General features: G+C 36.7%; 1 long non-coding RNA gene across 2 annotated transcripts in view; it reads right to left on the bottom strand.

Annotated features, from left to right (window-relative positions):
• LOC307183813 overlaps positions 1 to 24,594 on the bottom strand; it is a 187,412-nt gene that overhangs the window by 22,273 nt on the left and 140,545 nt on the right. For both annotated transcript variants that reach the window (XR_013827615.1, XR_013827616.1), the window contains exon 3: positions 3,067 to 3,281. This is a non-coding gene — a long non-coding RNA (uncharacterized lncRNA). The remainder of the gene's footprint in view (positions 1 to 3,066; positions 3,282 to 24,594) is intronic.

The raw sequence follows: 24,594 nt of genomic DNA, 5'->3' as shown, positions 1-24,594 counted from the left end.
AAAGTTTACAGCAATAAATGCCTACATTAAGAAGATAGAAAAATCACAAATAAACAACCTAACTTTATACATCAAGGGACTAGAAAAAAAGAACAAGTAAAGTCCAAGGTTAGCAGAAGAAAGGAAATAATAAAGACTAGGGTGGAAATAAATTAGAGGCTTACAAGACAATAGAAAAAAAAATCAATGAAACCAAGTGCTGGTTTTTTGAAAAAATAAATAAAATCAATAAACCTTTAGCTAGACTTAACAAGAAAAAAAAGAAAGTGAACAACAATAATAAAAAAATATATGGTTGAAAGAGGATATATTTCCACAGACACCACAGAAATACAAAGGATCATCAGAGACCACTATGAACAATTATACACCAAGAAATTGGACCACCCAGAAGAAATACATAAATTACCAGAAACATACAACCTATAAAGACTGAATCATGAAGAAATAGAAAATCTGAACTGATCAATTACTAGTAAGGAGATTGAATCAGTAATCAAAAACCTCCTAACATAGAAAACCATAGGACCGGATGACTTCACAGGTGAATTCTACTCCACATTTAGGAAGAATTAATGTGAATCTTTCTCAAATGATTTGAAAAGAAGGAAACATTCCCAAACTCACTTTATGAGGCCAGCATTACTCTGATACCAAACCAGAAAAGGACACTAAAAGATAATAAAATTACAGCCCCAAATCCCTGATGAATACAGATGTAAAAATTCTCAACAAAATACTAGCAAACTAAATTCAACAGCACATTAAAAGGATCACAGATCATGATCAAGTGGGCTTTATCCCTGGCTGCAAGGAAAATTCACCATAAAGAAATCAATAAATGCAATACACCACTTTAACACGGTGAAGGACAAAAGCCACATGACTATCTCAATGGATGTAGAAAAATCATTCGACAAAATTCAACATTCATTAATGATAAAAACTCTCAACAAAGTGGGTATAGAAGAAATGTACCTCATCATAATAAAGGCCATATATGGCAAGCCCATAGCTAACATCAGACTCAACTTGTCAAAGGTTGAAAGCTTTTTCTCTAAGACCAGGAATAAAACAAGGGTACACTCTATTTTCAGTCCTGTTCAACATAGAAAGGACTTCCAAGTACTGGAAGTCCTTACGAGAGTAATTAGGCAAGAAAAATAAATAAAAGGCATCCAAATCAGAAAGGAAGAAATAAAATTGTCTCTGTTTGCAGATGATATGGTCTTATATGTATAGAAAATCCTAAAGATTCCACCAAAAAAATTTTAGAAGTAATAAATGAATTCAGTAAAATTTCAGGATACAAAATCAACATGAAAAAATCTGTTGTATTTCTATATACTTACAATAAAATATTTAAAAAACAAATAAAGAAAACATATTCTATTTACAATAGCACCAAAGACAAAATAGCAATAAATTTAACCAAGGAGGTGAAAGATCTGTACAACCAAAAACTGTAATATACTGATGAAAGAAATTGAAGAAGATGCAAATAAATGGAAAGACAGTACATGTTCAGAGATCAGAAGAGTTAATATTGTTAAAATAGCCATACTACCCAAAGTCATCTATAGATTTAAGACAATCCTTATCAAAATTCCAATGGTATTTTTCACAGAAAAAAATCCTAAAATTCATAAGGAACCACAAAAGACCCTGAATAACCAAAGCAATCTTGAGAAAGAACAAAGCTGGAGGCATAACACTTCCTGATTTGAAACTATATTACTAATCTATTGCTATCAAACAGTACGATATAGGCATAAAAACAGACACATAGATCAGTGGAACAGAATAGACAGTCCAGAAATAAACCCATACACGTATGGTCAACTAATATTTGACAAAGGATCCAAGCATACTCAATAGGGAAAGGATAAACTATTCAATAAATGGTGTTGGGAGAACTGGATTTCACATGCAAAAGAATGAAATTCGACTCCTATGTTACACTCTCACAAAAGTTTATTCCGAATCTATAAGGACTTAAATATAAAACCTGAAACAGTAAATCTCCTAGAAGAAAACATAGGGAAAAAATCCTTGACATCTGTGTTGGCAGTTAATTTCTGAATATGACACCAATGCACAGACAATGAAAGCAAAAATCAAGTGACACTACATCAAATGAATAAACTTCTACACAGCATGAGTAACAATCAGCAAACTGAAGAAGCAACTTATGAAATAGGATAAAATATTGGCAAACCATATTATCTGATAAGGGGTTAATGCACAAAACATATAAGAAACTCACACAACTAAATAACAACAAAAAGTCAGATTTAAAAATGGGCAAAGATCCTGAATAGACATTTTTCCAAAGAAGACATGCAAATGGTCATGAAAAAGTGTTCAACAAATCCTAATTAACATCAGGGAAATGCAAATAAAAACTACAATGAGATATCACTTCACACCTGTTAAAATGACAGTTATCAAAAAGACTAGAGCTAACAACTGCTACTGAGTATGGGGAGGAAAGAAAGGGACCCTGTATAATTTGTGGGAACATAAATTGGTAGAGCCACTATGAAAACAGTGTGGAGATTTCTCAAAAATTTAAAATAGGATTACCATATGATCCAGCTACCCACTTCTTTATATATATCCAAAGGAAATGTAATCACTGTCTAGAAGAGACATCTGTATCTCCATGTTCATTGCAACGTACTTCACAATAGCTAAAACATGGAAACAACCTAAGTGTCAGTCAACAGATGAATGGTTGAAGACAATGTAGTATATACATACAATGAAATATTATTCAACCTCAAAATGGATAGAAATTTTGCAATATGCTACAATACGGATGAACCTTGAAGACACTGTGCTAAATAAAATAAGCCAGTCACAAAAAGACAAATACTGTATGATTCACCTCTACGAGGAACAAAGAGTGGTCAAAATCATGAAATGAGAAAGTGAAGTGGTGGTTGCCAGAGAGGAAAATGGAGAGTTACTGCTTAGAGTTCCAGTTTACAAAATGAAAAGAGCTATCAAGATGGATGGTAGTGATGGCTGCACAACAGTGTGAATGTATTTAATACTACTAACCTGGACACTTAAAATAGTTAAGATGGGGGCTTCCCTGGTGGCGCAGTGGTTGGGAGTCTGCCTGCCGATGCAGGGGACGCGGGTTCGTGCCCGGGTCCAGGAAGATCCCACATGCCGGGGAGCGGCTGGGCCCGTGAGCCATGGCCGCTGAGCCTGCACGTCTGGAGCCTGTTCTCCGCAACGGGAGAGGCCACAACAGTGAGAAGGCCCGCATACTGCAAAAAAAAAAAAAAAAAAAAAAGTTAAGATGGTAAATTTTATGTTATGTGTATCTTAATACAATAAAAAAGAAACATAAAGCAAATTAATTTCTCTATGAATTTTAAAACCATGAAAATGGAAAAACAATAAAGAAACCAAAAACTATGCTTACATTGAAGAGTTGATATGAGATTGAAAAGAAATTATATTTGCAAAGTAAAAACAAAGTAAAAGCCTGACACATAATGAATAATAAATTTTAACTATCACGCTTATTGACAATTAGATTTGAGTGTCTTCACCTTAGCTTAGACACAACACTGAAAAAAAATGGTGAACTATATACTAACGTTCTTTTACTAAATGTCTGGAACTATATATATCTCACATTTATAAATTAGCTCCTGAATAGAGTTCACATTTATGATCTGATTGATTCTCACAAGTAGTTTAAGGCACAGAAATGACAGTATTATCTAAATTTCAAGAATATAAACCTAAACACCAAAATATTTCTTTAAAAGGGGAAAAATATAACACTCACTTTTGGATTCTCAGTTTTGGATTCCCAGTTTCATTCTGTTACTTCATGAAATCCTTATGATTATAAGATATAAATTAGAGATCTTTCCTATTATAGTAAATTTTCGCCACCTAATGTATATAGCCATCAATGCCGAATTTTAGCCATGAGGCCAATCATAGAAAAGTAAGCCAAACGCTATTAGTATATTCTTCTCAATTATATATTTAGAGACATGTGAAATTGATGGTATTTAAAGCCTAAAATAAACACTGTCAGGAAATATGTAAAGGTTTTACTTTTATTTGCCTTTTATTTTGTTGTGTATTATCACAACATTTTAAATCATAAATTTCAATTTATCAAAATACACACTTGCAAGATTTCTAACTATAATTTCAAACAAAAATGTGGTCTGTGTTTTATGAGTAAAAAAAAAAGTTGCATTTACTATTTTTAAATCTTCAAGATCATTCAGCTAAAGCTATTTTCTAAGCTGCCATGGTACCTGTGTATGTGAATTGATCATGATTACCAAATATATAGTTATAAATATGAGATATGGCATTGAGCTCTGGCTTTAATGAAGACTGAAGGCGTATAGTTTCATATTTTACTAATAAATATATATCAGGAAATATAAATTCAGGGAGCTGGTAATAATTTTAAATTAATATATTAGATTGTTCTAACAAATGTAGGCTATGCTAAAGGAGTAAGAAAAGATCACGTACACATATGCACACACACACACACACACATGCACACACACTTAACAATTTTAACTTAAGTCCTGGGGATAAATGTTTGCAAAGAAGTTACTGTATTTTTCTCCTTTTTATTTATATAGGCTAATAATAGATTGGGTAGAGAGATAGATAGATGATAGAATTTCTATATAAGCTTAATGCCAAAATTTTCATAAAATTTAATGTCAAAAGCATCTCAGTAATAATTATGCTCAAAGTTGGAATGACATGTGAGAATGTTATGTAAACAAATGCTAGAGATTTTGGAAATACATAGATCATAGTTTGCTCATCCTACTCTAACTATACAGTTTATAATATTAAAAATATTAAAAACTAAAACTGAAAATATAAAAATGAAATATTTATCACAGTACTTAGAAAAAAGATTTAAAACTCCCTGTTTAGTTAAGGACATACAACCTACTTGGTTAAAATACATCTGATATTCTTAGAAATAATATAAAACAAAAGCAGCTGATTATATTTTATCATATTCCAGATTATTATTAATAAAACTACGTCTAATTTTATTGTAAATGACAACAGTCTATCATTACCTTTGAGGCAATACATATATGAATGTCACTGTATTTATAAATATGAAAATAAATATTGCTAATGGTAGATAATTTTTGTTGAACCTCTTTTCATATCCCTACCTGTACACGTTTAGAAATTGTATATCTATTATTTTGTACAGATTAAATTTTAAGAGCATACATTATTTTAACCTGATAAATTCTTATATAATGTCACTATATATAACACTTAGACTCATTTAATAATTGGATTCATATTGCAGCTGTATATAAAAATTCTATGATTTTCTACATTTGTTTTTATAATACATAGCCATGAATATAAGTGGAGTAAATACACTCTCTCTGGCTCATAATATAATATAAAATATTTTAATTAGTTATTTTTAATTAGGCAGATATTATATTATACATACATTTTTAAGAGTCTCTATCCGAAATTTCCCTTCTTGTAATTTATATACAGAATATGTCAGTAAAATTTTGGAGGTTGGAGATAAATAAACTGGGCTCAACACCTCCCACCCATGTACTATCTTATCTAGTTGTGAACATTTTATGATGTGATGTGATGCAGTCTTCTCTTCTTAAAATTGAATAGTATTTGTAATTTTTATCAGATAAGTCAACATATCTATTGGTTATTTTTTTTAATTGCACCAAACAATGTATTTTAGCTAGGTAAGCAGAAAAGGATTTATTAATCGGTACAGATAGTATGTGGAGTCTGACTTTCCAGAAAAAACTCCCAAAATGTTAAGGTGGAAACGGGCTGCTGAGGGCAATGAATGCCCTGCACCCCAGCTGTTGTGTGTGTGCATTGGCTCTGAAAGAAGAGATTTTGCATGCTGATTGAAGCTACCCAAATCATGTCTGTAAAGTACTGGAATCATGCTTGTTACATAGCAAGCCCACAATAAGTGCTACCTATTAATACTTTTATGATCTAATTATATCCGTATTTACTTCACTTGTACATTTTTGCAGCTTACATATTTCAAAACTGGACCCTAAAATCTCCTCTTTTTTCTCCACATTCCCTTTATTCAACCTGAGATGCCAAGTTCTGTGCTTTTCTCTTTTATACTATATACATGGATTGATATTTTTTAAATTTATTGAGGTTTAACTGAAGTAAAATAAACTACAAATATTTCAACTGTACAATTTGATCAGTTTCGACATATTTGTACACTTCTGAATGTATCATCCTAAACAATACAAAGAACATTTCTATCAAAAAAAAGAGAAAAAATAAGAACATTTCTATCACCCCAAAACCAGCTTCCTCCTTCCTCTTAGAAATCCTCCTTTCCTACTCCCCTTCCCTCAGCAACCATTGACTTGAATTCTGTCATTGTGATTCATTTGCATGATCTAGATTTGTATATAAGAGGAATCATATAGAATCTACTATGTGCCTGACTTCTTTCACTCAAGATAATGATTTTGCAGTTGAACTATGTTTTTGTGCATATCAATAGTTCTTTTCTTTTTACTGATGTGAAACATTCTATTTTATGAATACATCATAATTTGCTTATTCGTTCATCTCTTGATAGACGTTGGGTTCTTTATCATTTTGGGGCTATTACAGATAATGCTGATCTGAACATTCGTGTACAATTCTTTTTGTGAACATATGTTTTCATTTCTCTTGGGTAAATAACTAAGAGGGAACTGACTAGATTTTGTCATAAGTTTATCTTTTTAAGAGACTGACATACTGTTTTCCAAACTGGTTGTGCCACTTTACATTACCACCAGCAGTAAATGTGAAGTCTAGTTTGTCCAGCTCCTTGACAATACTTGATATGGTCAGACTTTTCAATTTTAGCTAATCTAATGGGTATATAGAGGTAGATCCTAATTGTATTAATTTTCATTTCCCTGATGACTAACGAAGTACAGCATTTTTTCATGTGTTTGTTACCTATTTGCATATGATTTGGGGTGGTGTCTTTCAAATTTTCTGCCCATATATCATTATTTCTTTATTTGTCATTATTGAGTTCTAATAGGGTTTTATATATCTTGGACACAGGTGATTTGTCCAAGATATGTCTTGGACAAAAGTATCTTTTCTCAGATTATCCTTTGCATTTTGGATTTCTTAACAATGTCTTTGGAATGGAAAAGTTTTGGTTAATTCTAATTTATTGATGAATTCTAATTTATCATTTTTTTATGCCTCATGCCTTTTGGGATCTATCACACAAAAACTTTTTTTATACACAGATGGCAAATATTTTGTCACATATTTTATTTCTTTTCAATTAACATTTACATCCATCATACACTTTAAGTTAATTTTATATATACTGTGAATCTTTCCTTTTGCCTATAATTATTTGTTTTCTCTGGTAAATTAATCTGTTGTTCTTTTCCTTTTGTGTAGTTAATGGCATTCAAGTGTTTTCTATTTACATATAAAAAATAAATAGAATGGTTACCTTAAGTAATTGGTGAGGATTTTCTCTGTAGTTTTAAAATTCTTTAAACCCAGAAATCCCCTCTCCTGAATGTGTAGCTTTGTAGAAAACACTGATTAAGCTGTCAACATATTTAGACTGAAAGGATTTGCTTTTGTCCTAGTTGGTGTAGGATAAGGCAGGCAGTTGGACTCAAACCAGTTGTCGATAGAAGGCATTTGCATTGTGTGGAACATTTTTTTTTTTTTTTTTTTTTTTTTGCAGTATGCGGGCCTCTCACTGTTGTGGCCTCCCCCTTTGCGGAGCACAGGCTCCGGACGCGCAGGCTCAGCGGCCATGGCTCACGGGCCCAGCCGCTCTGCGGCATGTGGGATCCTCCCGGACCGGGGCACGAACCCGTGTCCCCTGCATCGGCAGGCGGACTCTCAACCACTGCGCCACCAGGGAAGCCCTGTGTGGAACTTTTGCTTCCTAGAAATATTTATATTTTCCTTTTCTATTTTAGAATTCTATATCCAGCACAAACATTTAGAATCTTTTCCTCTCCATTCTCTTCTGTTGGATTCCAACTGCTTAGGAATCTCATTCTTTCTCAGATTGGCCAAACAATTTATTTATAGAAAGATTATTAATTTTATCCTGACATAAATATTCCAGTAGGGAAAATGGCTCTGAACAAGTTCGAATCTATTTGATGGATAAGAAAGGGCGAAGCATTGCAGGTAGGATATACACTGATGTGAAGCGCGCGCTCTCTCTCTCTGTCCTTGGCTGCCACCCCTGCTGCTTATTTGGGCAACAGTGCAGAAGACACTTTATGTAAGGCGACTAGACACACACAACAGGAGCAGAGCAGACTTATCTATGTGTGCCTCTTTATTGACTCCGAGTTTCCTATTGGACATGAACCTGCATGTGTTAGTCCACACACCTGTGGTCCTGCCAGACTCTTGGTAATTCAGTATTCTTCTATCCATGAAGTTTCTATCTTTGTATACTAATAATCTTTGTGTTTCTAAACAGGAATAACATTTATACCATGGCAATTACAGGCCCTTGAAGTAAAATCAGCTTGGTAAAGTCACATGATCCTCAGCTTTCAATCACCTTTTGGAACGTTCTCTATGTTTCAGCACTTAGGTTAGGTATTGTCTATACTGTCTCTCTGTCTACAGCTTCTCATCACTTCTGCCAGCAGCTCTCCTCCAGAGGGGAGTTAAATTTGTATATTAAGACCTCTAAATAACATTTAAATGACTAAAATTAATGGTTACTTGGGAAAGAGCAAATTGAACCAATGGGGAAAAGCCAGATTTAGCATCAGTCTGTCACTTATACCAAGTCACATACTTAAGATATCTGTGCATCTAAACCATCATTTTCACTTGTGCTAATGTTGCTATATGAAGGTGTATGGCGCTACTGTAAACAGTTTGCTTCTATATTTTCTTTTATAATTAACAAATATGAATGCAATTACATCTATGTTTTAAATATTTACTTGAACATCTTGCCAACTTTCCAATACACATCCAACTTCTTCATTTACTTCTGCATTAAATTCATTTGTTCTGTCAGTGAGTGGAAAGTCTACCATCAAAGATTTATGCAACTGACATATAAAAATCATTTTAAAATTCTTATCTTCTAATTTTCTCCCAAGTATCTATGTTTGTTGTTAGTTCCTGAATTATATATTGCTATTCAAGAAAAACACTCCTACTAAGGGACATCAAATTGTCAATTGTATGAATAGCTAGAAAATGCTGTGGTTTACTTAAACCAAACTTACCTCTCTCAATATCAAGTAGCTGTAACTTTGGGGCAATCTCCAATTAACAGAGTTAATATTTGTCAACAAATATTTGAGAAAACATAATAAAATAATTTATCAGACTTCACAACTTTGGCTTAGCATGCTTATAATTTTCTGGAGTGAATTAGTTTTTCCACACACAGGATACATGTAGTTCTATGCACACGGATAAGCAGATAGCAAATGACTCCATAAAATGCACCTTGTAGTTGAGCAATGAGGACAGAGTATATCTCCTGTTGACACAGTTAGTCATTTTGCTTTTCATGTGGCATCTGGATCCTCATCTGTTTTATTCCATTTTAATTTTAGGGAACAAACTATAACCATGAGTACATTTTCAGTACTAGTTGCCACAGAGTTGTAGAATTTTACAGCTGGAAGAAACCTCAGAGATTAGCGCATTTAGCACCTTAGGAATTTCTAGCTGAGATTTGGGCAGGCGTAAAGTGAAGGGACTCCTCAGAAGAATAATATGTAAGACGCAAAGACTTGAGTTTTTTCCTGAAAACGTTTTAGAACAGAACTTATATCCATAAAATGTGTACTCCTAACAAGAATATTGATAGGTCCCAGGGGCACCGCTTTTGTTCTTGAGATTCAAGCTCTCACTCCTCATAAATTCACATCTATTACCATCACTGCTGTTCCTGAGCCCTCCCACGACTCTTCCAATAACAATTCACTGAAACTTAACGTGAGGGCCCTTCCTGTGCACGCATACATTTAGAGCTAATGCTATGTTGCCACAGAGGTGCTCTCTAGTAGCAATGGTAACCGCAGCTCATACCCAGAAAGTGGTAGCTCAGATATTCGATTTAGATGGATATTTTCAGAGAAGCAATTTGGAATACTATATTTTTCAGTGCTTTAGTCCTCATAAATGATATCAATCAAACCACTGCAGCTATGCCAGCACCTTGCTGAGTAGACATAAGGATTTAACAGTTAGTTATAAGAAGTTAATGGGTTAGATCAGATAAGCAGTTTTATAAGGGGTCTGAAAAGAGTCATTTTCCTTTTCACTTACCTAATTTGCACTCGACAGCGTAGGGCAGTTTCTTAGCATCGAACCAATTGAATTTTATAGCAACTTTTTTCCCCAAAAGCATATGATTTTCTCTCATTTAAAAATCAAAGCCTAGGTGACTTTTTTTTTTTTTTTTGAGTATCAGATCATTTCCAGTATGGAACGGCATATTTCCCAATATTTAAGGGTATTAATGAAGTACTAAAATTAAGAATTGGAAAGTGATTATATAATTGAAGTGAAATAAGGAGAGAAGTGAGAACAGGAAGGGTTATTGGACAACAAGGGGTAATAGGATTGTAGGTGTTGATGGGTTTTAGTGATTTTTAAAAATAGAGTAGGAGGGCCTAAATGAGAAAGAGTTGGGATTGGGGATGGGCACTAGACTGAGGGTGTGATGCTTGAGGCAGGTTATAGGTGGAACATTAGTTTTAGGGGTTCAACGTTAGCATATAGGAATAAATAGCTGATGCAGCATAGAAAAGGGCATAGAAGGAGAGAAATAGCTTCCCACTAGCTAGCTATTTTACATTTGGTAGTATTTATAAGTCCAAGCCACTCTCTCACTTTGTCCCAGCTTACCCTTCCCCCTCCCCGTGTCCTCAAGTCCATTCACTATGTCTGCATCTTTATTCCTGTCCTGCCCCTAGGTTCTTCAGAACCATTTTTTTTAGAATCCATATATACGTGTTAGCATACGGTATTCGTTTTTCTCTTTCTGACTTACTTCACTCTGTATGACAGACTCTAGTTCCATCCATCTCACTACAAATAACTCAATTTCGTTTCTTTTTATGGCTGAGTAGTATTCCATTGTATATATATGCCACATCTTCTTTATCCATTCATCTGTCAATGGACACTTAGGTTGCTTCCATGTCTTGGCTATTGTAAATGGAGCTGCAATGAACATTGTGGTACATGACTCTTTTTGAATTACGGTTTTCACAGGGTATATGCCCAGTAGTGGGATTGCTGGGTCGTATGGTAGTTCTATTTTTAGTTTTTTAAGGAACCTCCGTACTGTTCTCCATAGTGGCTGTATCAATTTACATTGCCACCAACAGTGCAAGAGGGTTCCCTTTTCTCCACACCCTCTCCAGCATTTATTGTTTCTAGATTTTCTGATGATGGCCATTGTGATTGGTGTGAGATGATACCTCATTGTAGTTTTGATTAGCATTTCTCTAATGATTAGTGATGTTGAGCATTCTTTCATGTGTTTGTTGGCAATCTGGATATCTTCTTTGGAGATATGTCTGTTTAGGTCTTCTGCCCATTTTTGGATTGGGTTGTTTGTTTTTTTGATATTGAAGCTGCATGAGCTACTTGTAAATTTTGGAGGTTAATCCTTTGTCAGTTGCTTCATTTGAAAATATTTTCTCCCATTCTGAGGGTTGTCTTTTCGTCTTGTTTATGGTTTCCTTTACTGTGTAAAAGCTTTTAAGTTTCATTAGGTCCCATTTGTTTATTTTTGTTTTTATTTCCATTTCTCTAGGAGGTGGGTCAAAAGGATTTTGCTGTGATTTATGTCATAGAATGTTCTGCCTATGTTTTCCTCTAAGAGTTTTATAGTGTCTGGCCTTACATTTATGCCTTTAATCCATTTTGAGTTTATTTTTGTGTATGGTGTTAGGGAGTGTTATAATTTCATTCTTTTACATGTAGCTGTCCAGTTTTCCCAGCACCACTTAGTGAAGAGACTGTCTTTTCTCCATTGTATATTCTTGCCTCCTTTATCAAAACTAAGGTGACCATACGTGCGTGGATTTATCTCTGGTCTTTCTATCCTGTTCCATTGATCAATCTTTCTGTTTTTGTGCCAGTACCATACTGTCTTGATTACTGTAGCTTTGTAGTATAGGCTGAAGTCCAGAAGCCTGATTCCTCCAGCTCCATTTTTCTTCTAAAAATTGCTTTGGCTATTTGGGGTCTTTTGTGTTTCCATACAAATTGTGAAATTTTTTGTTCTAGTTCTGTGATAAATGCCATTGGTAGTTTGATAGGGATTGCATTGAATCTGTAGATTGCTTCGGGTAGTACAGTCATTTTCACAGTGTTGATTCTTCCAATCCAAGAAGAAATGGGGGCGTTTTAAGTGGGAGGAAGAGACGGCATTGAGGTAGAGATAAGCACCTGTATTGTAAATATAAATGCGTGATCATGGGTGTGAAATGCACAGGACACTATTTTTAAATCACATGAAGCAAATGGTGTTGAACAGAATGTAAGAGTGCTTGCTTTCCCTACCTTTCCTTTTCTAACCTTTTCATCTTAACTGCTTTCATCTCTTAGACCCCATTCCACTTGCAGTGTGAAAACGTTTGCAACTAGTAAAAGCTCTGCCATTGCACACTTGAGAGCTTGACCTTGGTCTCAGGCTACTTTCTGAAATGCCCTTGTTGTTTCTCTGTGAGCCTTCTACCCCCTGTGCAGAATTTAAAGGTGCATTTGATCGTTCTCAACATGTATGTCTTTTGTGCAGTTTCATGGTGGGAAAGTCTATTGCTCTTAATAGTTTTACTTCCCAGGGTAGTTCTACTTTTTCTCCTTCAAATACATTGCCTCCTAATCTTTTGAGCACAGAGAGCAAAAGATAATATATGAGCTATAAATATATTCAGACAAACCAGGCTGCTTATCTTCAGACTGAACATGCTGTTTTATTCCTACTACAAACTATTGGGGGAAAAAATGGTGTGATGTGGGTCAGTATTTATTCACAACTAAATTAGGAGGATTAGAAATTTTTTAAAGTAAACCTTAGGGGGTTGTAAAAATCCAAACTAAAATATATTCTAATGAATTTGGGATCTTTGCAGTGTTTGAGCTTGCTTATTAAAAATAAACTGAGTGATACAATTAATCTCAGCTTAGATCCACTGAGGAATATACTTAATTTGGTTAAGACTCATATATTTTATTTTATTTTTTTGTTTTATTTTATTTTTTAACATCTTTATTGGAGTATAATTGCTTTACAATGTTGTGTTCGTTTCTGCTGTATAAGATGCATATATTTTAATAGTGATGGTTTGGGTTACTCAGAATGGGAGAAGATAAAGCATTAAATTCCATTGCATAGCTTTAACTAGCTTACACAATTCAGTGTTTCATTTTCAGAGCCCTCTGTGATAGAACTACCCACTGAACAATTTCGGACACTATCAGCCTCACCTGTCCCAGCTTTAGAGCAACCACTTTTGCATGTGCTCACCCAGCCCCCTCGCTGGTGACCAATTTCACACTAGCACAAAGTAATGGCGCCTTGTCTCAGGGTTGCACTACACTAGGACTGCCCTGTTGCTGTTCAAGTAAGACACCAAGAATCACACTGGGTATCTATGCACGTCCAAGCCAAAAATGTAGGGAGTTACCCATAGAGAGAATCTTAGACAGGAGTTTGCACCTTATTTTCTCCTTTCTTTCTACTGGACAGCCCTGTCCTGAGATGCAATATTTTATATGGTTCTCAGAAGACAGGCCATGAAAATATGCCACTCAACTCTCCTGCTGTAGGAAGCATGACTGACATGGACCCAGCTGCTATGCTGGGATTCCACCACCACATGCATTGCCCCGACCACGCCTTCCATAGGATGCTTTCAGCCAAAGGCAGAGAAGAGCGGAGATAGTAAGGCAGACCCATTCTTGCAGATGTAAGATGCTGGACTCCTTTGGTAGGTGACATTGGCTCCAGGGCCACTCATCTGCTTGGACAAATCTTCCTTTGAAATGCATTACAATCTGAGGCTCTGCCTATCCTCCTTTGGCTCCTTCACAGCAGTCAGACCTGCAACCTGGTCTGATGGCCCTGCCACCCCATTCAATTCCCTCTCCTTTCCCCTCAACAGTCCTTTACCTCAGTAAATCTCCTGTACCTCTATAGTTACATCTCAGTGTCTGCCTGGCAGAGAACCTGAACTAACCCAAGTAGTACTAGGAATAATTAGTCCAAGAATACAGACAGAAAGAAGGGAACTTAGGACTGGCTTAATTCTCACCCAGCAGGCCAAGACAACACTGCCCTGAAGAGTAGTGGGGCACAGATAATCCCTGGCACAAGTGGTGACCTGATTGCTAAAGATTTCACTCTTGATGACCTAGTAAAATGCCCACCTGGAGAGAAATATCTCAGGTGCAATGACGCAGGTATTTGAAATATATAGAGGGAATGATGCCTGCAGAAACAGAGGCATTAACTGGTTATTAAAGAGTTGTTTTGACATCTTGCAGACAGATAATGAGGGAAAAAAAAGTGGTTAAGAAACTGCTAATGGCTGAGTGTGAGAGCCAGAAGGCCTCTGGTAGCTTATAAAGAGGCCCTCATCTCCTATAGTAGATATGTCTTTTCACAGCTAAATTGATATTTAGAGGCACAGAGCTCAGAGATGTCAGAATGCTTAGCCAAGGCAGATCAGTTACATTAAGGTCAGGGTTCTGCTTGGAAGAACCCCATACCCTGAAACAAGATGAGAACATCTGGAGAAGTGCCCTTGAAGATGTTGATTTTTCAGGCACGCATGAACTTCCAAGCCTTCAGAGTTTGCCTTTCCTCCCCTAATAAGAGATAGCACTCCCACTATATTGAAAGATGCTGCAGAGACCTGACCCTGACCAGGCAAGAAGAGAGGCCTCAGACGATGCTCTCACCTCCTCTCCTGTCCCTGAAAATATATTTAATGGCCATTCTTGGCAGCTGGAGAAAACACACACATAAGTTCCCTGTTCTGTTGGTGCTGGCATAATGAAGAAGGCCAAATACAACCCAATAATTAGGGTGAGGTCACAACATATGCCACCTGTCGACATGCCAGGCCTGATAAGTTTGGACACAGGCCATACACTGAAGTAGTTACAAGAAGTAGCTTGTAGGTACTGGTAAAAGGCAGAGGATTAGCTCTGAACCTGGATATCAAGGATGATTGATCAAGCAGGTTACTGGCACAGAAGACTAGAAATATGAGAATTTTCTTAAGACATGAGATTAAACACTCTGGTCAGGACCCCAGAGGATGGGCTAACTCACTGCTAGGTTGGCACTTAAAAGGTTAGAAAAAGTGATAGCCAAGCTTCAGAGAAGTGGAAATGTCTGAGTTTGCTCTGGCAGCTGGTAAAGAGAGGGATACAGCAGCAGATAGAGCATCAGAGAGGGATACGGTAGGGAAAATGGTTAGGACTGAAAGGATCTGTTATGTAAGGCCAGAGAACCCGCCAGATAGGACAGTCCACAGAACACATTAGGAATGTATTGATGAGAGGAGCTCCTGCATCTTGAAGATGTTGAGTGATGGCTGTCCTCTTTAAGACATGGCTGATGGTATAAGAGGCAACAACAGAATCACAGAGTGGGGCTCATTTATATCCCTGGGAATAATGACCCCTCAAAGCACTAGAGACCAGATGGCAGTGCTTAACAGGAGGAAGTCAGGATGCCTAATTAGCATAACGACTAGCAATGTGGAAGCACAGCTGAGGAGCTTTGATCCACATGGAGTTGGGTGATAGGTAAAAGAGCATGATAACCCTAAGCATAAAATAGGCAACTGACAAGGGTTCTGTTTGATATATAAACCCCAAAAGACAAAAATAAGTGAACAGAGGCAGAAGGTGGTTGTTTCAATAGTTACATTCCCTTGCATATTTTCCAGACTCGAGCCAATTTCCTAGTCCAGAATCCTTTGCCTAAAGAGCACTTTCTACAACAGGTTACTAAAAAGAAGGACTCTGCAACACTGAGGCAAATGTATATTGTAACGATTACCCCAGTCCTTCCCCAAACAGATCTATAAACAACCATTTACTCAGCTGATTTTACACAGGCTCTATGTTGGTATTAATATCTGGAGACCCAAAACATCACCATGGTCTCTTTTCAGAGGAGTTTCCATGGACCAGATAATAAATAGAGTCCTGGCTAAACTCCAGATCACAGTGGGCCCAATGGGTAAGAATGAGAACCCAGCGGTCATGTCCCATGTCCCTGCAAATATATTTGAATGGCTATTCTTGGCAGTTGGAGAAAACACCCACGTTGGTTCCCTGTTGTATTGGTGCTGGCATAGTAAAGAAGGCCAAAGGCAAATCTCTAAAACTTCCCCCATTCTGGCTAAGATAATAAATCAAAGACAATATTGTGTGCCCAGAGAAATGGCAAAAATTAATACTGCCATTAAAGACCTGCATTAAGTCCCAGTGGCGGCTCCTATCACGTCTCCTTTTAATTCACAAGATTGGCCTGCACAGAAGCAACCACTGTAGATGGATGCAGACTTAACAAGTAGTATTCCTGACTGTAGCTGTTGTGCCTAAGGTGGTACTATTGATGAAGCATATTAATAAATTCTCACTTATATGGCATGCAGCATTCATGTAATGAATGCATCATTTTCTATTCCCATCAGAAAATTGGATCAGAAACAGATCACATTCACGTGGGATGACAGAAATATTCACATAGAGTTCTGTCTTATGGGTATGTAATATCTCCTGCTATCTGTCATAATATAATCCAAAGATGTCTCAACTGCCTTCATGTCTCCCAGGACATCACACTGTTCCACTGTATCAAAGACATCATGCTATTGGTTGATGAACTAAAGGCTGGTCATGAACTAGTTCGTTGGCATGAACTAAAGGTTGCAAGCATATTGGAGGGCTTGTCAATACAGCTGGGCTGCAGAGGATGGGACATAAACCCTCTGAAAATTCATGACTACCTTTTCAGTGAAATTTCTAAGCATCAAGTGCTTGCTGGAGTTATCTGTTGAAAGACTTCTTTCCATGGATCTCTCATATTTCTACATTTCTTACATGCAGAGGCAATGACAGCCCTTCTTCCAGACTCATTTTTCAAGAATGTTTGTAAAGGAAATAGCCTTGGAATACAAAGGAAGTGTGTCCCTCCACAGAAAAGGGCAGTTTTGTTTACTGCCCAGTATAATAAAGAGAATACCTCCACCTGGGACAAAGCTCGGTTGTACTGTAAAACATTTGGGTCCCTAAGCCCATGTGAAAATGCTAATGTACATCACCCACCTGGGTTTTTCTGAATCGTCCCTGTGGCGCTTGGGCTATTTCCTGTGCCATAAAAATAACATTCTGTATATATGATGGAGGAATCTCGTGTCTTCTGCCAACATCTATGCAGTTGTGGCAGGCTACCTTTTAGCTGGCAAGTAGGATAAAATCTCAGACCCTTCACAGATTCTTGATAGTTTTTGGTGAGGAGAACGGAATGATGTCAGAAACATAGCTCTGGAAGAGAAAGGATGAGGATCTTGTAGATCAAGATATGAAATATGATATCATGGAATATGGGAAGATTCCTGGCATCTGGTCACAGATGCTTTCCTCCAAGTGGTAGGTAAGGGAGGGAAGTTAGTGTCTCCTGCTCTTCTGACAGGTAATGAATTTCTACAAGATGAGTGGCTAGAAGAGGGATTAAAAAAATGCCCTCCTAGTGATCTGGCTGTTGTAAATTCTCCTGTGGATGAGAAGAAGGAGTGTTATCATGGCAAAAGTCATGGGGCTGGAGCTGATGAAATCAAAGGTTTCAGCAATAAGAATATAGAGCCACCCCTTTGTTTCTTTCTCATTGCAGCTTCTGGAAATTTTTGTCAGGAATGCACTCCTAATAGGCTACTCTGATTAACCTGGCCGATGGGCTGGGAATAAATGCTGACATACTCAAAATATCCAAATCAAGTGTTGAAAATCATTTGCACCAGCTTGGTTATGTTCATTGCTTCGATGTTCGGGTTCCACAAAAGTTAAGCGAAAGAAACCTTGACCGTATTTCCACATGCGATTCTCTACTTAAATGTAAGAAAAACGTTCTGTTTTTAAAACAAATTGTGATGGGCAATGAAAAGTGGATACTGTACAACAATGCGGAATGGAAGAGACTGTGGGGCAAGAGAAATGAACCACCACCGACCACACCAAAGGCCAGTCTTCATCCAAAGAAGGTGATGTTGTGTATATGATGGATTGGAAGGGAGTCCTCTATTATGAGCTCCTTCCAGAAAACCAAATGATTAATTCCAACAAATGCTGTTCCCAATTAGACCAACTGAAAGCAGCACTCGATGAAAACCGTCCAGAATTAGTCAACAGAAAACACATAATCTTTCATAAGGATAATGCAAGACTGCATGTTTCTTTGATGACCAGAAAAAAACAGTTACAGCTGGCTGGGAAGTTCTGATTCATCCACCGTATTCACCAGACATTGAACCTTTGGATTTCCATTTATTTCGGTCTTTACAAAATTCTCTTAATGGAAAAAAACTTCAATTCCCTGAAAGACTGTAAAAGGTACCTGGAACAGTTCTTTGCTCAAAAAGATAAAATGTTTTGGGAAGATGGAATTATGAAGTTGCCTGAAAAATGGCAGAAGGTAGTGGAACAAAAGGGTGAATTCGTTGTTCAATAAAGTTCTTGGTGAAAATGGAAAATGTGTCTTTTATTTTTACTTAAAAACTGAAGGCACGGGGCCTCCCTGGTGGCGCAGTGGTTGAGAGTCCACCTGCTGATGCAGGGGACACCGGTTCATGCCCCGGTCCGGGAAGATACCACATGCTGCAGAGTGGCTGGGCCCGTGAGCCATGGGCCGCTGAGCCTGCATGTCTGGAGCATGTGCTCCGCAGTTGGAGAGGCCACAACGGTGAGAGGCCCGCGTACGGCAAAAAAAAAAAAAAAAAAAAAAAAAAACTGAAGGCACTTTTTGGCCAACCCACTACTAGGGATTACAGACATCTCACTGACTTGCAAAAAAGCATGTGTTGGCCAATTCTACCACTCATAAGAAACCTGGCCAGTGAGTTGAGGCTGGACTGTAAGCCTTCCATAATCAAGATTGTGTCATCGATAACTTTAGTTAAAATAAGGGACAGCATTCATACCGCTTTTTCAAAAGGCATGACTCCCAGCATAGAGAAACGTGTTCAAGGAGTGTGCATAAACTACAAGTCATTTATTTCTTCAGGAACCTTGAGCTAGTTGCCAAGTGCAGCATCATTTTGGAACCCACTACTTAAATGTGTAAGCTTCCTGAGGAGAGGGATTTATGTTAGCTTCTCCACTGAAATATTGAAACATCCAGCACATTATCTCATAAATATTAGTCTTCAATATATAATTGTTGAATGGATGTACAATACTATAATACATGTTTACTAAAAGTACAAGGAAGATGTTTTACTAATTGGTAATGATGGGAAAAAAATGGGACTGGCCCAAAATTTCATCCGGTTGAATGGAAAGAATTAGATCCACAGCATTTGTTTGAATGGATACTAGAGAAGAAGAATAAAGTTCATTGTTGATTATGCTCCATGAGTCTGGCTTATTACATGGACAGGTTATGATGGTCATAATAAACCACAGACATTTACTGAGTATCTAGAATGTTCCATCACTTGACTGGTTGCTGGGAAACAAGTAAATGTCATAGGTGACAATGATTGCAAAGCTTCAGTGAAGGAAGTTGGTATCAAGGGGCTAGGTTGAGAACAGAAACATACAAATAGAAGTATAATGAAAATTGAATGGCACATAACAGAGATTTAAAAAAGAATGTTTCTCAAGAGATACAGGATAAATGAGAAACTTCCATTTCAAGAATGACAATTCGACAATGAAACTGCCATGCTAAACTGAAAAACAAAAATCCAAATGACCCAATTCAAATTGGAACAAAGTTAAGAAATGCAATTTTCCCTGAAACAGCAGTTTACTGTAATGACTAAACCTTCAGAGACCTGAACCCAGGGCAGTGGCCAGGGGTGGCAGACAATGTATTTATTGTTTTCCCACTCTTCATAAATGGGTAACCACAGGGTGAATCTGAAGTTTGATGGAAAGTGTATTAGATTGCTAGGGTTGCTGCAGCAAAGCTTCACAAACTGGGTAAGTAATACAACAGAATTTATTTTCTCACATATCTGAAGGCTAGAAATCTAAAATCAAGGAGCTGGCTGGCAAAGTTGTTCCCTCTGAGGGCTGTGAGGAAAGAACCTGTTTCAGGCTTCTCGCCTTGGCTTGTAGATGACCATCTTCTCCCTGGGTTTTTTCCATTAGTTTCCCTTTATGCATGCCGATCTCTGTGTCCAAATTTTCCCTTTGTATAAAGACTCCAGTTATATTGGATTAGGGTCTACCCTCAAAATCTCATTTTAACTAATTATATCTACAATGACCCTATTCCAAATAAAGTCACATGATGAGGTACTGAGGGCTAGGGCTTTAAATTGTGAATTTTTGAGGGACACAATTCAACTCATAACAGATAGATTGGATATTCTGAAGTTCAAAATGAAAAGTCTAAATGGATATATTGCAAGGTAATATTTGGGAATAGAAATATCTACTAAATATAAAACTAATAATATAACATGATCTTGAGCTACGTTGGCAAGATTCTTATAGGATATTAGTAAACTGATACCACAGTAACTACACTGTAATAGTGAAGAGCATAGGTTTTCAGTTAGATGGAAAAGATTTCAAATCTTTGTTCTGCTAATCAAGTGCTATTTGACCTTAGAGAATTAATTTTACCTTTGAAACATGTTTCCTCATCTATACATATGGCAATAATAACAGAATTTGCAAATAAGGTTATTGTAAAAATTAAGTGAATTGATATTTGTAAGGTCCTTATTGCTGTCATTATTCTTGGTATACTATTAAAGCTATTGCTATCCTGCTCTGTTTCCAAAACTGAAAATGTGGGTCACAATTCACTTTCACAAGTGCTAGTAATATTTATAAACAATCTTGTACACAATCACCAAGATGATTACTTTTATATTTGTATGTTGCATTAGTTTCCTAGGGATGCTGTAACAAAGTATCACAATATAGTTCACTAAAATAGGATAAACTTTTTACCTCACAATTCTGGAAGCCAGAAATCCCAAATCAAGGTGCTATCTCCCTCCAAAGAATCTAGGGGAGAATCCTTCCTTACCTCTTCAATTTTTTATCTCTTGGCTCTCCTTGGTTTGTGGCAACATAACTCTGTCTTCATCTTCACATGCCATTCTCTCTGTGTCCCTCTGTGCGTTCTCTCCTCTTATAAATACGGCCAGTTTGGAATTAGGACTCACCCTAATCCAGTGTGAACTCATTTTAGCTGATTACATCAGTAAAGACTCTATTTCAAATCAAGTCACATTCGGAGGTTCTAGATGAACATGAGTTCTTGGGGAACACTGTATATCCCACTACAGTCTGACATCTGGTCCTGTCAAATTCATGTCAATTCCACATGCAAAATATATTTACCCCAATCCTGAATCTCTCCAAATCTTAATCCATTTCAGCTTTAGCTCTAAATTCAAAATCTCATCTAAGTATCATCAACTCAAAAAGTTGCAAATTTCATCATCTAAAGCATCTAAATCGGTATGGGTGAGACGCTGGTTCTAATCCACTCAGAAGCAAATTCCTCTCTCTCTCTCTCTCACCTGTGAAACTAAAAAAGAAGTTATCTGCTTCTCAAATACGGTGGTGGGATTGGTATAAGATAGATATGCCCATTCCAAAAGGGAGAAAATGGAATGAATAAAGGAGTAACTGGTCCAACATCCAGCAGGGCAAATTTCATTAGGTTTCAAGGCCTGAAAATAACCTGTGGCTTGATGTTCTGCCCTCTGGGGTCCTGAAAGTCGCCCCAATCTCTGGCTTGTGGATGAAATAGAGGCTGTGCCCTGCCAGCCTGTGGTGCCAGTGATTGCCTGCCAGCCTCTGAGCCAGACTCAGAGTCATACTTCCTTTCTCTTGAAGGATAACACATGTATGCAGCTGAGTACCTCTATCAGCTCATTTCCTGCCTGTGGAATTTTGGCAAAAATACTTTAAAATAGGTACTGTGTATTCCCTCAAGATGCACAAACATCCAGGTATCTCTCTTTGATGTTAGCAGCTGGTGATGCTATCTAAATAAATCTACTAATCAATTAGTAATTTCAAAATGGTGCTCTGGCTCTGTCATTCTTTATTTATTAGCTGGGATACTTCCCCTAGTCAACTATTTTTGTAGTCACACCTGATTAGAAAATAATGCAATAACTAACTTCTCTGAGAATGAATTTACATGTTCCTGGCTTTAATTTAATTTAACCCTGGCTTTAATTCTTATTTGTTTGTTTATTTTTTAATTAGCTGCTATACAATGCCAACGAATTCACTGTAACAGACCGTCTCTGTCTGCATAATTGTAAATGGTCCTACCAAAATAATAGAGGCACAGCTCAGGAACCCTTGGAAATAGAGAACTGCAGATACGCAGTGGAAGAAACTGGAAAACAGGATTGCAAATAAATTACTTGGCTCATTAATTCATTGTGGAATTCCCCCACTTTTTTTTTTCCTTTAAATTAAAATATAGTCTTTTCACTCTTTGGGCAAAATGCTAAGTACCTTTATTGTGAAATGCCTCCTCCATACTTAATATTTTTAATTTATATTCTACTTTTTCTCATGATGAAAGTACTTAGAAAAATTGATAGAAAATATATATGATAGGGAAAGCAATTCAACTTTTTATAAATAATGGGAATGACAAAAACTAATATAAGACAAGGAAGTATGTTGCTCTCATTTTCACCAGTACTGTTAACATAATAGGGTATAATTACTAATATTAATAGAGTCAATGGGCTATACGGTGTAGAGAATAGAAAAAAAGTTTCTATGAATAAAATAAATGTTCCTTTTTTGTTATATGTATACAAGATGCTTATAAAAATAGCAACAGAATAGAATACGTTCTCCTTTATCATCTGAAATACGAGGGTAAAGGGACATATCTGAGAATAGTTTTTTGGATGGTATTTACTTCCGATTACCTCCGAAGAGAGAAAAATAAGATACATTACTCTGTGTCCTACCCAATGTTGGGGATGAGATAGTTAAGACACATAATCCTGCAAACTGGAATAGTTTGATGGTGAGGAAGAAAATGAAGTCATGGCTGGAGAAAAAAGGAAGCAGTTCATTCAGGTGCATATAAATGGTATCATCGTGTTCACATATCTGTTTAATGGTGGACTTTTTCCATGACATTATTTGGGAATATATTTTCACAAGCAAAAAAAAAAAAAAAAAGGAGGGGGAGAACAGAACTATTAACCTATTAACACAATGAAGCAGAGAACACAAGAGCTGTACAGAAAAAAGAAACAAGCAAAGAATGAGCAGATTGAGTGAAAATGCTGCAGGGTCTCAGAGAAACAGAAGTTAGCATGGGGAATATTCCAGTATGAAGATAAATGGAGCAATAGGGATTTTCACTAGGAACACATGACTTTTGAAACAAATTGATGAACATTGTTCTAAACATGGCTTGTGTGTAAATTCAATAACAGTGATGAAACTATAGAGAAGGGCCTATAAAAAAGAAATCTCTGAGCACATTGGCACCAGTCAAAACAGTGTGAGTCACAGAGAAAGGGAGAAATCTAGATCAGACTACAGGAGAGACTATCTTTAAGATAGTCACAGTAATTTTCACTAGTTCCTCTTTTTTTTTTTTTTTTTTTTTTTTTTTTTTTTTTTGATCCTGCGTGGCATGCAGGATCTTACTTCCCTGACCAGGGATGGAATCCACGCCCCTTGCAGTGGAAACTTGGACTTAAAGCACTGGATTGCCAGGGAAGTCTCACTAGTTCCTTTAATGAGACTTAACTGTGAAGGACCTAAAGTCTTCTGAACTAGTTTCTTGCATAGTTTGTGATTTGTTGTTATGCATAGGTGGATTTTATTATAAAGGCTTCATTTCATTGTGTGGGTTTATAATGTGTTTATAAAGGAAGTGAGTTAAAGGGACCCTCCAGGTTCCTCATATATTGTTTTAGACTAATTTGATTTTCTGGACTGAATGAATCTCAATCAATGAAATGCACTGGAGATCCTGGTAACCCAAACTGGTCAAACCAGGGAAGCTACGCTCTTTAGAGAATACTGCCACAACTATACTGACTTCTGCTGGGGGTGTGGGGTTGCTACCTTTATAATAATAGTACAAACCAGACACTTAAATCACCTTCACAAATACCGTGTTAAAACCATAACGTTTATAATGAAAAATAAACAATAGTTAATGTTTGTTGGGTGCCATTTCAAGCATTTTAAACACTTTATCTTATTTAATCACCAAGATATCCTTATAAGATAAATGTTGCAATAGTCCATGTTAATGGTGGGTAAACAGAGGCAAGGAGAATT

The sequence above is a fragment of the Stenella coeruleoalba genome (genome assembly GCF_951394435.1).
Source record: "Stenella coeruleoalba genome assembly, chromosome: 3".
NCBI classification, from domain to species: Eukaryota; Metazoa; Chordata; class Mammalia; order Artiodactyla; family Delphinidae; genus Stenella; species Stenella coeruleoalba.
This window is presented reverse-complemented; position numbering and strand designations above follow the sequence as displayed.